This window comes from Gallus gallus, chromosome 4, assembly GCF_016699485.2.
Source record: "Gallus gallus isolate bGalGal1 chromosome 4, bGalGal1.mat.broiler.GRCg7b, whole genome shotgun sequence".
Taxonomy (NCBI): domain Eukaryota; kingdom Metazoa; phylum Chordata; class Aves; order Galliformes; family Phasianidae; genus Gallus; species Gallus gallus.
Window position 1 is genome coordinate 12,370,043 of NC_052535.1, and position 13,556 is coordinate 12,383,598.

Genomic DNA, 13,556 nt, shown 5'->3' on the forward strand with positions numbered 1-13,556 from the left:
CTGCACTTAACTTCTCACCTAACCGCAAGCAGCCACCTGCAGCACCAAGAACCCACCACCTCCTTCACCCATTATCAGAGATACCCCCACATAATGGGGTCTCACCGCACATCTCATCCTGCACTGGGCAGACCCCATGCCCTATGCCCTGCTGGCACTGGGTGTCCCAGAGACACCAAGGGACATGCAGGTCCCTAGCTCGGCCATGTGACCCGGTGTGCCCCTTGTGCCTACCCCCAGGGATGTTGCCCAGGTCGGAGGGCTCCCACAGTACCACCAGCCATGCCTCTGGCACAGCAACAAGGAGGATCACAGGACCTTGAGGCAAGGAGATGGCCTGAGCTCAGCACTTCCACTTTGGGCTGCTTACCAAAAAAAGGAACAACGCCGCAGCTCCACTGCACTTGATGAAAATGTCTGCTCCCTCACAAAAAAAAAAGGTTTAAAAAAAAAAAAAAAAGAGCTCTCCCTGCAGCCAGCAGCCAGCGATGCATACTAGATGACTGCCTTCTCAACATGAGAGCAAAAGGGCAAATGAATCACATTACACTCCATGAATAAAAGCAGTCTTAATGCAACAGCTACTTAATGACTTTGTTTTCAACGTGCCAGGCAGTGCAGCCTCATTTGCATGGGTGCCCAACGCCCCGAGTCCCACTGCAGGTATGGGAACAACCGGCCCCTCACCTCAGGGTTCCCCCCTGAGCCCCCTTTTTGCTTAGGGTCCCCCCCAGGAGAGTTTCCTGAGTTGAAAGCTGGCAGTCCCACAGACACGGTTTAGTGGGCATGGTGATGGGGTGATGGTTGGACTGGATGATCTTAGTGCCCTTTTCTAAGCTTAATGGTTCTGGCTGTCCTCCTGCAGCTCAGCCAGCACGCAGGGTGAGGGCAGCAGGAACGGGCACCATGCTGCGGGACCAAGCGCCGGCTTTCTGCCAGCAGGAACATTGCACCCTCCCCTGGAGGAGAGAAGGACCTGCAGAATACTCTGATGTCTGCTGGTGAAATACGTCAGAGGACAACCCCTCCAAAGCAATACCAGTCCTCTGGCAAACAAAAAGAAGCCCAATGAAAACGACGCATTGCCAAAACCTCTTCCTTCACTGTAAAGTACTGCTTAATTTCATCCCTTAGGCATCTATTATCTCACAACCCATACTATTTTTCCAGCTATTACTGCTTAATTTTCCCCATCCAAAAAGTATATACAGACACAAGCCAATTTCCCTCACGGCACAATTGTTTATGAGAAACAAGCAGCTGTTTCACCAGGGTCCTAATGACCAGGCCATGAAGCGATGCTCCCCAGTCCCTCACTGCCCCCTGGAAGGAGGGGGGAGAGAATCTGAAATCTCTCATGGTAGAGAATCTGAAACCCTCTTACGATGGGGAATCAGCAGTGTTACTGCTGGTGAGATGCACCCAGAAGAGACCCAGAGAAAGCCTGATCTTTCCAAACATCAGCACAGGACAAATAACAGCACATAAACTCAGGAACTCGGGTCAAAAATGATTGAAATGGTCACAGAATATGCCTTAAGTTGCAAAATATTGCAGAGGCAAAAAGTAAGCCAGCCAGAGTTCCTAGTGAAAGCACAGGTGTGCAGTAAGAGAGAGAGCTGGGTGTTGATTCAGGGCTGTGTTCCTGCAGATATTTCTCATTCAGAAATAGTGCAGTCTGTAAGTCCAATTTGGGTTAAACATTTGCTTAAACATTGCTGACACTTTTCCTTTTTGCACGAGGCTATTCACAGCAGCCTTGGGATGCTCAGTGCTTGTGGGGCTCATGCTGCACTTCCCATCAGCAAAGTGCCTGCACCTCCAAGGCCTCCCAGACAGAGGGCAGATGTGGGACAAAGGAAGGGCAAGGGAAAGCATTTCCTAGGGACCAGCAAGCTCTGGAACCGGTCTGGCACCCCCGGCCTGGCACCCGGCTGTGCAGATGACCACCTCCCATTGGGACCCTGCTGCAGCCCCTGGGGCTCTGCCCGATGTGGTTCTTCTGCTTTGCCTTCACTGAATACTTCATTCGTACTTCCTACCACGGCAAAAGGCATCACTGCTGTTTTCCGCTCTGTCGCTATCCTGCCTTTAGATGCTCAATTAAAAAAGAAGCTTAAAAAGCAGCTGCAAGCATCAGCAAGCATCAGTGCTTGCAGGCGCTCCTGTCTTGTCCAGGGGGTGTTACCGCAGCAAATAGAAATTGCAAGCAGAGGCCACACAGCCATGAGTCAGGAAGGCAGAAAGGCGTGAAAGCAAAATGAACGGAAAGGCAACAAACCCGCAATATTTCAGTGCCGGCCCTGAGCTTCTGGCCAGCCTCCATCTATCAGCACCACCAGTGCCAGGGAGCTACTGGGGCTGTAGTTACTGCATGCCAGGGGCAGCGCTAGGCTGTGACCACGTGGCACTGCTGGGGCCACCATGAGTGACATCAAGGGTGAGGGAAACCCACCTTCCTTGAGATCTCTGCGCACCTGCGGAAGCGGCCGACTCCCCTCGGCATCGCAGGGTGCTCAGCAGCCAGTGGGGAAAGGGCTTTTTAAAGAGATGTAAAAAGATGATTTGGTATTGAAACACACGCTACAGATGGTGTAGCAGACGAGGATTAATTCATGAATCATATTTCTTAAGTGATACAATCTCTCTTTTCACTTCCATGCTTTCCCTTTTTGACTCAGAAGCGGGGATCTGAGATGCCCTGCCCAGATATGAATTTTGCATGAACAAACATTGCAGGGAGGAGAAAAAAAAAAAAGCAGCAATAGAACAGAAAACCCAGATGTGTAAAGTGAAGTTTTCAGATCCAAGCAAATGCATATCCTGTCTGTCTAGGGAAGAAGGTGCGTGGAAACGCAATACGTCCAGGGTACGCACTGAGTACGCTGCTGGCCCCACATGGAGCAAAGGGCATCAGCCACATTGCATGGTGCAGGCGCCCACCATTCCCAGCTCACTCAGCTCTGCCTGCTTTCTCACCTGCAAACGGTGCCGCTACCCCTGGCTTTCATCACCAATTCAGCTTTTTTCAGTCAGTTTGACAGAGGAGCTCCGTATGTGCTTAACAGCTTTGTTACGCCGCCTCACGCTTACTGGTACAGCTTTACCCTGAACGCAAAGCTTTAAGTTAGAATAAGGGCGAAAAATTACTTACCCTTAAATTACTTCAACCTTTCTCTGCTTTGTGTGTGATGTGGGCTTCTCTTTTGGTTACTATTTCCAGATTTGGTCTTTGGGTAGGTGAATGGAGGAGGAGAATGAAAGGAGTTGTATTTGATGACGATGGAGACTGCAAAATAAAGAGAAGCACTTTAGTGCGGAACGGGCCTCTCCGTACATACGCATCAGATTAAATTAAATTAAATTAGCGACACCTACAGAAATGCTTCCTGCTGTTTTTATGCACACATACAAACATCACAACCACCAAAAAGCAGCACTTCCCAAACCACATGGATACTGCGCTCCGTCGTGGAAAGAACCCGGCTGGGGCTTCTGGACTGGGACACAGAACCACACACTAACGCTGCAGGAGTACCAACAAAACACCCACCAGTGCTTCCCATAAGCAGTGCGGCGCTCAGCCCCTGCCCGCTGGCCTCAGCCAAACCCTAAGTGTGCTAACAAAGGCAGGAAGCTTTTCCATTCTGTTTAGCAGAGCGGGGAAGGAAAAGCACAAATGAATAGAGCTGTTCGAGGCATGGAGGACAGAGCAGAAACAAGGAGCTGGGTCTGCTAATCCAGCGCCTCCACATTGCCACGCTGCAACGGAACGCTGCTGGGAGTGCCCAGCAATGCACCTGTTATCACTTCTTTTAGTGCTACAGAACATATTTATAAATGCGTGAGGAAAAAATAAGCTGGAGGTGCACTCAGACCCATTGCCCCCAGCCCTTCTTCCAAAGCACCTGGTGAGAGGTATGTCTGGAAAGGCAGCTAACACAAATTACTCGTGGGCAGCAGAAACCCAAAATGACCATTTCCCGTGTGCGTTTAACGTGTGTAGCAAGTATGTGAGTAACATTGGGAAGCACAGGAACCTGGCACTAGAGGAGACACAGCATACGGGATCTCTGCAGTGGGACTCCACCAAATGCACAGCTCGTGCAGCAATAACTCCCCTGGTTCAGGCTGGCAGTTGGGCCCAGTGAGTGCATGGCCGCAGGGCAGCACCCCGGAGACTGGGGCTGAGTGGCCAGCAGCTGCTGGGGATGCTCAGTGCAGCCAGGAGCGCACATAGAGGGAAACCCGCAGACGGGAGGATGCTCAGCCAGAGACCAGGGATTCATACAGGGAACAGCAATCAGAGGCAAACATCGGTGTGCAAGACCATGTCTGTGTACAGTGCCCTGTTTGACACCGAACCCAAGTGCAGGGAGAACGCAGAGGGTGTTTGATCTCCATACGCACTGCAGCTTAGTGAGACAACTGCATGACCTCAGGTGGCCTTGGGCTGCCTTGGACAAAATATGATGGGTGGAGGCAAGCACGGAGATGAAATAACTTCTTCTTTTTCATCATTGGAAGAGCTCCTGTATAGCCAGCCTTTTACAGGCTGTTATTTCAGATTGATCTTTAGGGTTTGTGATGGGAAAAAGGAAGATGGAGGAGGATTTTGGCTGGAGCAGGCTCAAAGCCATGGGCACACTGCAATGCCCCGTGGCAAACTTCAGCTGCTGGCCCAGGCAGGTAAGAGCACATCAGCATGCACCATCCCTGCTGTCAGTACAGGTCTGTGCTGCCCAGAATGAGCGGCAACAGAGAGATCTGGATTTGGGATTTGGGTATAAATTATAGAGCAACGTAAGAGAACTGAAGAGGCAGCTCTGCTCTTTCCTGCATCATCTCTTTCACATTTTTAAGCCCGTTCCATCTCTTCCCACTTTGCAGCTTCATTTTGACTCCTTCCTGCACCAAATTGTTCCACATTCACAAAGCAATGAAACCAAATAAATAATCACAAACTCGCATGCAAGAACTCTGAGAGCTGTGAGGGAAAGAAGAGAGGGTATCAGCAGATAGAGACAACTCGGAGGCAACCTGAGGTTTGGTATTCTGTGTCAGCCTGACACACAGGGGAAATAACCCTTTAATCCAGTGCAGTGTATTTCATTTACTGTAGTGTTATCCAGTTCGAAGATGTTATGAAAGGAATCCCCAGAGAGACTTAAGACTTCAAAACCAGCCTGAGTTTGAACTTAATTCCACCGTTGCAAAGGCTGCAGCCGGGGAAGATGACCTTTTCTGTACCTTGCATGCCAGGAGCCATTCTGCTTCATAATGTCACGCCAAATTAGAATATTCTCTTTTTGTTTTATGCGGGATTTTGTTTTGTCTTTTCTTTTTAATTAAAAGCATCTGTCACTATTAATGAAACAGCAAAAAAAAAAAAAAAAAAAAGAGAGAGAGAGAGAGAGAGAGATAGCGTGAGAGCAAATCAATAACCCAAGCAGACGGCAGGTGGTGGGGCCGGGAGGTGGTGGGGCCAGGAGGTGCGGTGGTGCTGGTGGCCCTCCTGCCTGGGAAAGGACAAAGACACGCTGGAGTATGGGTCTCCACGCTGCTGAGCTCTTACCAGCCTCACCTGCTGAGAAAGCTGAGATGCATTTTCAAGATGACCGTAACTGTGGGACGGCGGAACAGAATGTGAGGAGGGGTTGTGCCCTGGGCTCCCCTGCAGCCCCTCAGTGTCGGGGCCCTGCAGCAGTGCTGAACCTTCCCCATGCACCAGGAACACATCTAAAGCTGTTCTCTTGCATCCACCACATCCACGGGCCTTCCTACTGCGAGGTGAAAGGCCACCATGCACTCACTGCGGCTTAGCATTCAGATTTAGTGTGTAATTAAATGTAAATGTGTGTTTTTCAAAATCTGCTCTCACGCAGAACAGTAAATTAATTACAAAAAGTCTTCATAATGTGAAATTATTTAGCCCGCTATATGCAGTACAAATAGCTTTATTATATCATTAATAATTAGAAGTGTTCAGTCAGCACAGTTGAAAAAAAAGTAAACGAAATATGTCAAGGATACGTTGCTTTCTATTCTTCCTGGTTTCTAATGCCTTATTTCATGGTAGATAAGTGAAAAATCTCTTTACCTGACTTAGTGAGAAGCTCATTTACTCATGCAAATTTAAAACCGAGTGTCATAATACAATGAAATTATAAAAACATATCAAGAAGAAGTTAGCGAGTCACTAAATTTAGCTCCTAGTGGAGCTCAGCTTGCCTTGCACTGCAGGTTAGGGACCAGCTGCCGCACACAGGGCACATACACGCAGTGCTCCAGAGCCCTGTGCAAGTGCAGGGATGGCACTGGGCAGGTGTGCTGCCTTCCCCTGCCATGTGGCACTCCACGCTTCACCCCAGAACTGGAATACACTGAGCAAAATGCATTATGAAGCACCACAGCACTGCCCATGAGCAGCCTGCAGCAAAGGCAGGACCGCCAGATGTGCTGCATTACCAGCAGGCAGAGCACGGACACCGCAGCCCCAGGCCAGGAGCCATCTCTGGGACCCGGAGGAGCCTGGTAGGGGGCTGAGGGCTGAGACCCCACCACTGCCCCCACAGTGTGATGGGAAGTGGAGATCCCCACACTCTTGAGCAAGCAGAGAGACATGAAAATAAGATGCTGTAACAGGAAGCAGGACAAGAACGAATGGAAAAACATCAAGTTCCATTAAGGGCTGTGTTAAAGGTTTTCAACGGTCTCCAGACAAGCCCGCTGATATTCCTGAACCTTTATTGATCCACAGGTCAAACCAGAAACAAAGCTATCTATTTTAGAAAACAGTACTTGGAGCTTTTTGTGCATCCACACCATGAAGGCATCCTTCCCTTCCCTGCTCTGCCACAGTGGTCCTTCCCCACACCACGCTGTCACCGCCCCATCCTCCTCCTGCAAAGCACAGCCCCATAGGAGGAAGCAGGGAGACGTCCTGCATGAGGACTGCAATTGAGGTGGTGTATTCTGCGCCCACGCGGGGCGCGTGACACGGTGCTCGCTGCATTTTGCTCTCTTAGATTACCACAGTTGTCAATTTTATTTTTATCCTGAGTTAGATATGAATCAGGAATTGCAAAAGACAAAACAACACACTGCAATCATCCAGCGTGCCAATTAAGCTAAAAGATACCCGGGAAATCAAAATTAAATGCCATATCTATGAAAAGAAACAGACAGCTTCCTCAGAAACAAAAAAAAAAACGTATTACAGGAACGCATTTGTGGCAGCCCAAAAATGGATCTGAAGCAGTTCTGCAACTTACTGCTATCCCTCACATCTGCATACTGTAGATCTTCATCAAATTGTGTATGTTTTTGCACATTTATCATCAAGATTTATTGAAGTTGATTCCATAAATTTCATTTAGTTGTTCATTGCTGCTATTTGTTTCCAAGGCAACAAACGCACTTTGCCCAAGCCACGCAGTACATCACGGCTGTTTGGGATTTGGGGGTCCCTGCTCCTCGTGGCACCCACCATTATCAGGGAAGGGTTTGGATCCACATGCTTCTCCCAAGCAAAGGCAGCACCCAGCCGACAGAAGCCACGGGCTCTGCCAGCCAAGAGGCAGTTTGCTTGGTATGTGCAGGGCCCCCCTGAAGAGGAAGGCAGAGTTGGCCCAGTGTTGTTCCCAGTGTGCTGGGGAACGTGAAACAACCTCGTGCTGTCCCCTGCAGCTGCACTGTGACAAGGAACAGGCTTACTGCTGGCCTGGGATGCAACGAGCAACCTATTTCAGCTGTATCAACCCACTGCTCTTATTATTATTCTTGGGCATGCAAGTGTTATGCTGCATGCATGGCATTGCTCGCACAGCCAGGGGTGTCACCGTGGCTACAATAGCCATCAGGTCTGGGGGCCTAGGGTGGTAGGCTCACTGCTTTGCTCATGGCCGCGTATTCTGTTGTTTGCAAAGGAGCATGGAAAGCAGCTTATCCCAGCATTAGTTTACATGAGCACCAGTGAAAGGCAGTACCAATGTCACAGCGCACAGAATTGGAGGTGCATGGCTCTGCACTTGTCAGCCAGGGTATATTGCATATAATGTAAGAATCCTCTATGCAGCAGCAGGCAGAAGGTATAACCAGCCATAGGTAACACCTGTGTGTTATAAAAGCTGGTGTTTATACCAGGCTTTGCAAGCACTGCTGCAAGCACTTCTCTCCCAGCTGAAGGTGTCCTGGCGTCCATCTGGACCTTGGTCACGGCCAGCTGGGTGGCCAAGTGGCGAGGTCACCTCCAACACAATGCCATGTGGGTTCCAGCCCCACTGCTTCTCTGGGGGCTGCGGGACAAGGCCCAGCAGCAAGCCATAGCCCGTAGCAAGCAGGTGGCAGCTCCCAGCCTTGCCAGCCTTGCTCCTCTCAGCTCCGTGCCAGGCCCAGCTACGCACAGCGCAGGGTCACCTGGCGGTCTCAGAGTCTGTGCCCCCTCCTGCACCCACCCATGTTTGTGGGAGAATGAAGGAGCTAATTCAGGGCTTTGGTGAGATGAAAGGAAAAGCCTTAATTAAAATCAGTTTTAAAATGCATCAAGATTTTTTTTTCATCTTGTTCAGATTAGCAGCCATCCTAAGAGTATGCTGTGAATTGAAATGCGCTGTTTCTCCTCAGACATTGTGGGCTTTGCACACAAAGCCCCATGAAACCCAGGCCAACCTAAAAAAAAAATACTGTGAGTACACCTCACAGTAGCCACAATGATTCAGGCTTCCTCTAAAACACAGGTAGTGCCCCTGTTTTGTCCAAACTTCGTCTCCTCTAACCCAGCTCTGAGCAAGCCCTCCTGGAAGTGAGCCACCACTACTGCAGGGCACAGGCAGCAGTTTTCCTCACACAAGAAAGCCAACAGTGAGGTCTAACGACAGCGCCATCGCACCAACGTTCTGCAGGGCAGAAGACACCAAAAGGAGCAACTTTACTGAAAGGTCCTTCGCTGGGCTCCAGGCCCTTGTCCCATCTCAGTGCAGGAGGCCTAGGAAAAGCACGTGTTTCCACGGCGGGCTGATTTTTAAAGAAAATGAATTCCCAAACGAGAGTCACTGAAGCTCTCTGCGCATTTGTAGCACTCACATGGATCTCAACAGAGACGAAATAATGAGAGATCAACAGTGCATGATAAATGCAATTTATCATCCTGGTCCCACAACCTCTCAGCTCTCCTAAACCCCACGCGCCCACTGCCACCTTCTGCAGCGAGGTTTTGGGATGACAGCCAAGGAGCTGTGGCCATGGCCTCACACCAGCATGTCCTGCTGTGAACAACAAGCACAGAGAGGAAGAGTCTCCTTACCATAATCCCAACTACAAAAATCACATCGCTCTTGCAAAAACCTTCCTGCTTGGTTTCTCCAGCAGCTCCTGTCTTTGCTGTCTGCATATCACCTGTACCATCAGTCTGATATTGAGCTTTCTTTAAGGAAAAGAAGAACCAAATCAATTTCTTGGGAGGATAAACTTGCAGCTAAAGGGAAAAACTACAATTACACTTTCCAGCCATGAAAAGTAAATCAGATGGTACTGAAATCCCAGCAGAAAACACAGATTAATTAAAGTCTGCACTTTCTAAATCTGTTATTCAACTAAACACAGCTGTTAAAAAAATGATGCCTTTGCTGTAATTTTTACATACATTCAAACCACTGAAAACCAGTGAAAAACGCTATTAAAGTGCATTTGGTTAGCTGTTGGATGGGCAAAGAAATTGCACATGTATGTGACAAGGACCCACTGATGGATTGGTCTCCTCCATGCCAGACTTCTTTTGCACGTGCCCCATGCAAGAACATGGGAATTGGAGATGAAGACAATGATTGACCCTAATGGGCTCCACGTGGCCAGTTCAGTTCCTGTTTCCCATTGCAGATTTCCAGCAGTGGGGTAGGCTGAAGGACGGTGACCACCTGAAACACTGTAGCCACTGCAACAGGCCCACACCAGCAGCCAAAAAAGCCCACAGTTGTTGCTGTAGGGAGCTGCTGTGACACCCCATGCAGTTCTGAGTGCTTTGGCCACATGCTTGCTGCAGCCTGTGGTGCAGGCAGGGCACAGCCGATGCCGACATGCTGTTGTGTGCAAAGAAACACGACAATCCTGAAACAAAAGCTTCCCTTCTCTGTTTTCCGCCTCTCCAAGTCAACATCAACGATCAAAGTGAAGAGCTCCTTGCTCTGTCACTGAGAGAAGTGAAATTGCCCTGATTTGAATGCAACCTAAAATGCACTCTGCAATTCAACTCAATCATTATGAACTTACTTCACAGCCCCGGCACAGCTGTTCCTCCCCTCTGGAAGAGAAAATAATACTTGAACCTTGCTTCCTTTTAAAGAGGGAGAAGGCCTGGGAGAGCCCTCATTTCCTCTCCATGTTTCTGAAATCATTGTAGCTTAAAATACCATTAGCGTGCTCTAATACAGTAAAATATTAATATTGGCAATAACTTCTTGCCTATATCAGTCTGTAAAGCCTCTCCTCATTTGGACTCGTGGTGGCTGCAGCAAATGGCATCTGATGGCGAGCGCTGGGACAGCTGAATGCAGCACTGTGCTGCATGGGACACCACCAGCACAGGGATCCACACCAGGACATCCTGTTGGAAGCGGAGGACGTGGACCCATCACCTTCCCACAGAGAGGGGCTGCCGGGCTTGTGCCAGCTGCAGGGCTGTGGCCATGGAATCACAGTGTTTCTGTGATATTTCTACCACAAAGGCAACGGCAGACACGTGGCCATCACCCTGTGCCCAAGGACACCCACCAGGCACCAAGTGGCAGCACCTGGGACAGCGGTTTCAACTCCAAGGGGCAGGAGTGCCGACCAACGCTTAGCCAGCAAGATGAAAATCTCTACTTTTTCAGGCCCAAAAAATAAAAGAAAAAAAGGAGAAAAGCAAAGCTGGATGAGAAAAAAAGCCCTGCAAATTCAGAAGAAAATGTCCAAGGATAAAGGAACCCCTCAACCTGTACATGGCAGTGGGTAGTCAGCAACGTGTCACGCATCTGCACAAACCAGAGCAACTGCTCTGAAACATCATGGGATGACACCAAGCACCTCTCGCCAGGTTTTATTGTAGCTGGCTTCTGAATATGACATCTCACCTCACCTGCTGCTATTGCTGCTCCACCTCATCCACCTACTGCCTGCCTACCAACTGCAAGTTCCTGAAACATGAGAAGCTACAAGAAAAAACAATTAAACCCAGGCACGCATCAGTAAAAAAAGAACTATTATTTTTGCCAGGAATGAGCAAGATGCACTGGTAGCAAAGTACTTCCTATAATCTTCTATTACAGGGTGAAGGTTTTAATAAAAAGAAATAAAAAGAGCTCACATTTTGATCTTTTCCCAGAGCTAGACATGGTTTAATTAGTTTGATCTCATTATGTAAACTGGAGAGGAAGAAAGAACGCCATTAAAGCAATATCCCACTGGTGAATGAGACAACCTTGACACCAACCAAGATGTTTTCCTGGAGAAGCCTCCCCTGCCTGTGATGCAGGTCCCACAGCTCTGCCAGTCCCAAAGCCTCCCCGAACCTGTTCATGCTGTGCTCCCTTCCAGCTGGCACTCCAACCAGCGGCATTCCCAGTGAGATGGGTGTCATTGACTTGGTTGTATTCAGCCCCAGATCATTCAGCATATTCCTCAGAAAAGATCAACTGGAACTAAACACTGCCATAATATACCCCATCTGTTAAAGTAGATACTTCTGTAATAACACATTTAGAATTCAATAAGAAAAGAGAGAATTACAAGCAAGGTGTCCATAATGAGCCTCAATATAATTATTAAACCAGATAAAGTAGGCCTGGTTTTCAATACAAGAAAGTTATTTGTACCTTAATGATAATGAAATGTAAAAAGCATCTGTAATTTCCGCTGAAATGTATTGCAAAAAGTCAACTTAGTGCACGTCACTTTGTTAAGACTATTCTTATTATTGTGCTTGCAGTGACAGCAAAATGCTTCTTAGTTCCAACTCCTGGGATGTATAAAAATATGATTAGAGCGCTATAACAATACAACAATGGATTAATTTGCCCAACCATTGCATTTCGGATCTGACAGAATTTTATGATTTATTTTACCAACTGAAAGGTGGTTATTTTGGGATCCTGGCTCATAACAAAGCGGTGCAGTGCAGCGTTCTGAAATTGTCTTTCTGCTCCAGCACCGCTGCAAGGTGACAGAGACGCCGGGAACCCGGCACTCCATGCCAGTGCCATGGCATGCCACAGCCGGGACACGGCCTGGGCTGCCTGCTGCCTGCTCGCAGGGCATACGTGGCAGCGGTTCTTTGCCTGGTGAAGCCACACCCGGCATAAATGGAGCTGATTTGGGGCATGCCGAACAATATTACCTAGGTGAGGAAAGGAGAGCATAAAGAACTAATCAGTGTCAGACAGTACCACTAACAATGTAGACCAAAAGGTGTTGAGAAATCTGGCATGAAGGGCAAGCGATATAAAGGAAAATAATTAATAACTCATCTGCTGAATGTCAATGGGATCCAGCCTCTACAACTGCAAGATTAGCACAGAATAATCAGAGATTATTAGCAAATTCATGTGCTCACTCTTCAGTTAAATTGATGCAGTTTAAAAGCAGGTAGAAGTTGCCATTTTGGCCTAAAATGGGGACCAGAACGGAGTTTTCTAACACACAAAAAAAAGCCCCTAGGACCTCAATCACGGTGCTATTGAAAAGGAGGCGAGTGTGTGCTGTAGGGAGGAGGGGGAAGAACAGCCTAGCGCACAGAAATCCCGACGAAGCCGGCACCGCCCACAGCAGTGCGTGCTGCGGACAGGATGGGAGCAGGGCTTGCTCTCCTGCATTTCTTTCACTTCTTCCTTCCAGGTGCCCCTACCCTGCCCTAGGCGCCTCTCCCATTCATTCCTGAGTGGAAGAGCTCCTTTATTTGCACTCCAGCAGATGTGCCATGCTCCCACCTTTTTGGCAGCCCTTCCTGCAGCATGAGCGTTACGCTGCAGTCGTGCAAGCATGGTAAGCCTGCATTAAATCTGTTCTGCCACACACAGAGGAACAAATACTTCCTTCACCACATAAGAACAGTTGGCAGGTCCTGGTCTAATGCTGTGCTATCGGAAAAGTGTTCCAGCAGGGCTTCGAAGACCAGCCATGCTTTTTGGGAACACCACCCAGAACTACATGTCCAAAGCCAAGCCTGCACGTGCTGCACGTCCCCATCCGATGGCACTGCTGGGGTTGAGGAGTAACTGGAGCAAAACATCCCTGTTAATCACAGTGACAAGGTACAGAAAGGCAAGAGCAAAAGGATCCTTCCCCTGCCCATGCCTGCTGCCTTCAGCCAAAGCACCACGCCGCAGCCTGGGGGCACACCACGCTGACACTGCAAGGACTGAAAGCAACATACGCCTTCTGCAGACTTGTGCCATCACAAGCAAATAAAACTACTACTTCATTTCAGGATCATTGTTTCACTAATATCCTCAGCTTTTAAGCAATGAGACTTATTATGGAGCAAATTGCCCAAATCTTGCAACAGACATTCTTTTTCCTAAAGG

General features: G+C 48.7%; 1 protein-coding gene across 3 annotated transcripts in view; it reads right to left on the minus strand.

Annotated features, from left to right (window-relative positions):
• Positions 1 to 13,556, minus strand: part of KIAA2022 (neurite extension and migration factor) — a 127,352-nt gene that overhangs the window by 41,002 nt on the left and 72,794 nt on the right. For all 3 annotated transcript variants that reach the window (XM_025150050.3, XM_015278588.4, XM_046940493.1), the window contains exon 2: positions 3,155 to 3,289. The gene's annotated coding sequence lies outside the window, so the exon portion shown is untranslated. The remainder of the gene's footprint in view (positions 1 to 3,154; positions 3,290 to 13,556) is intronic.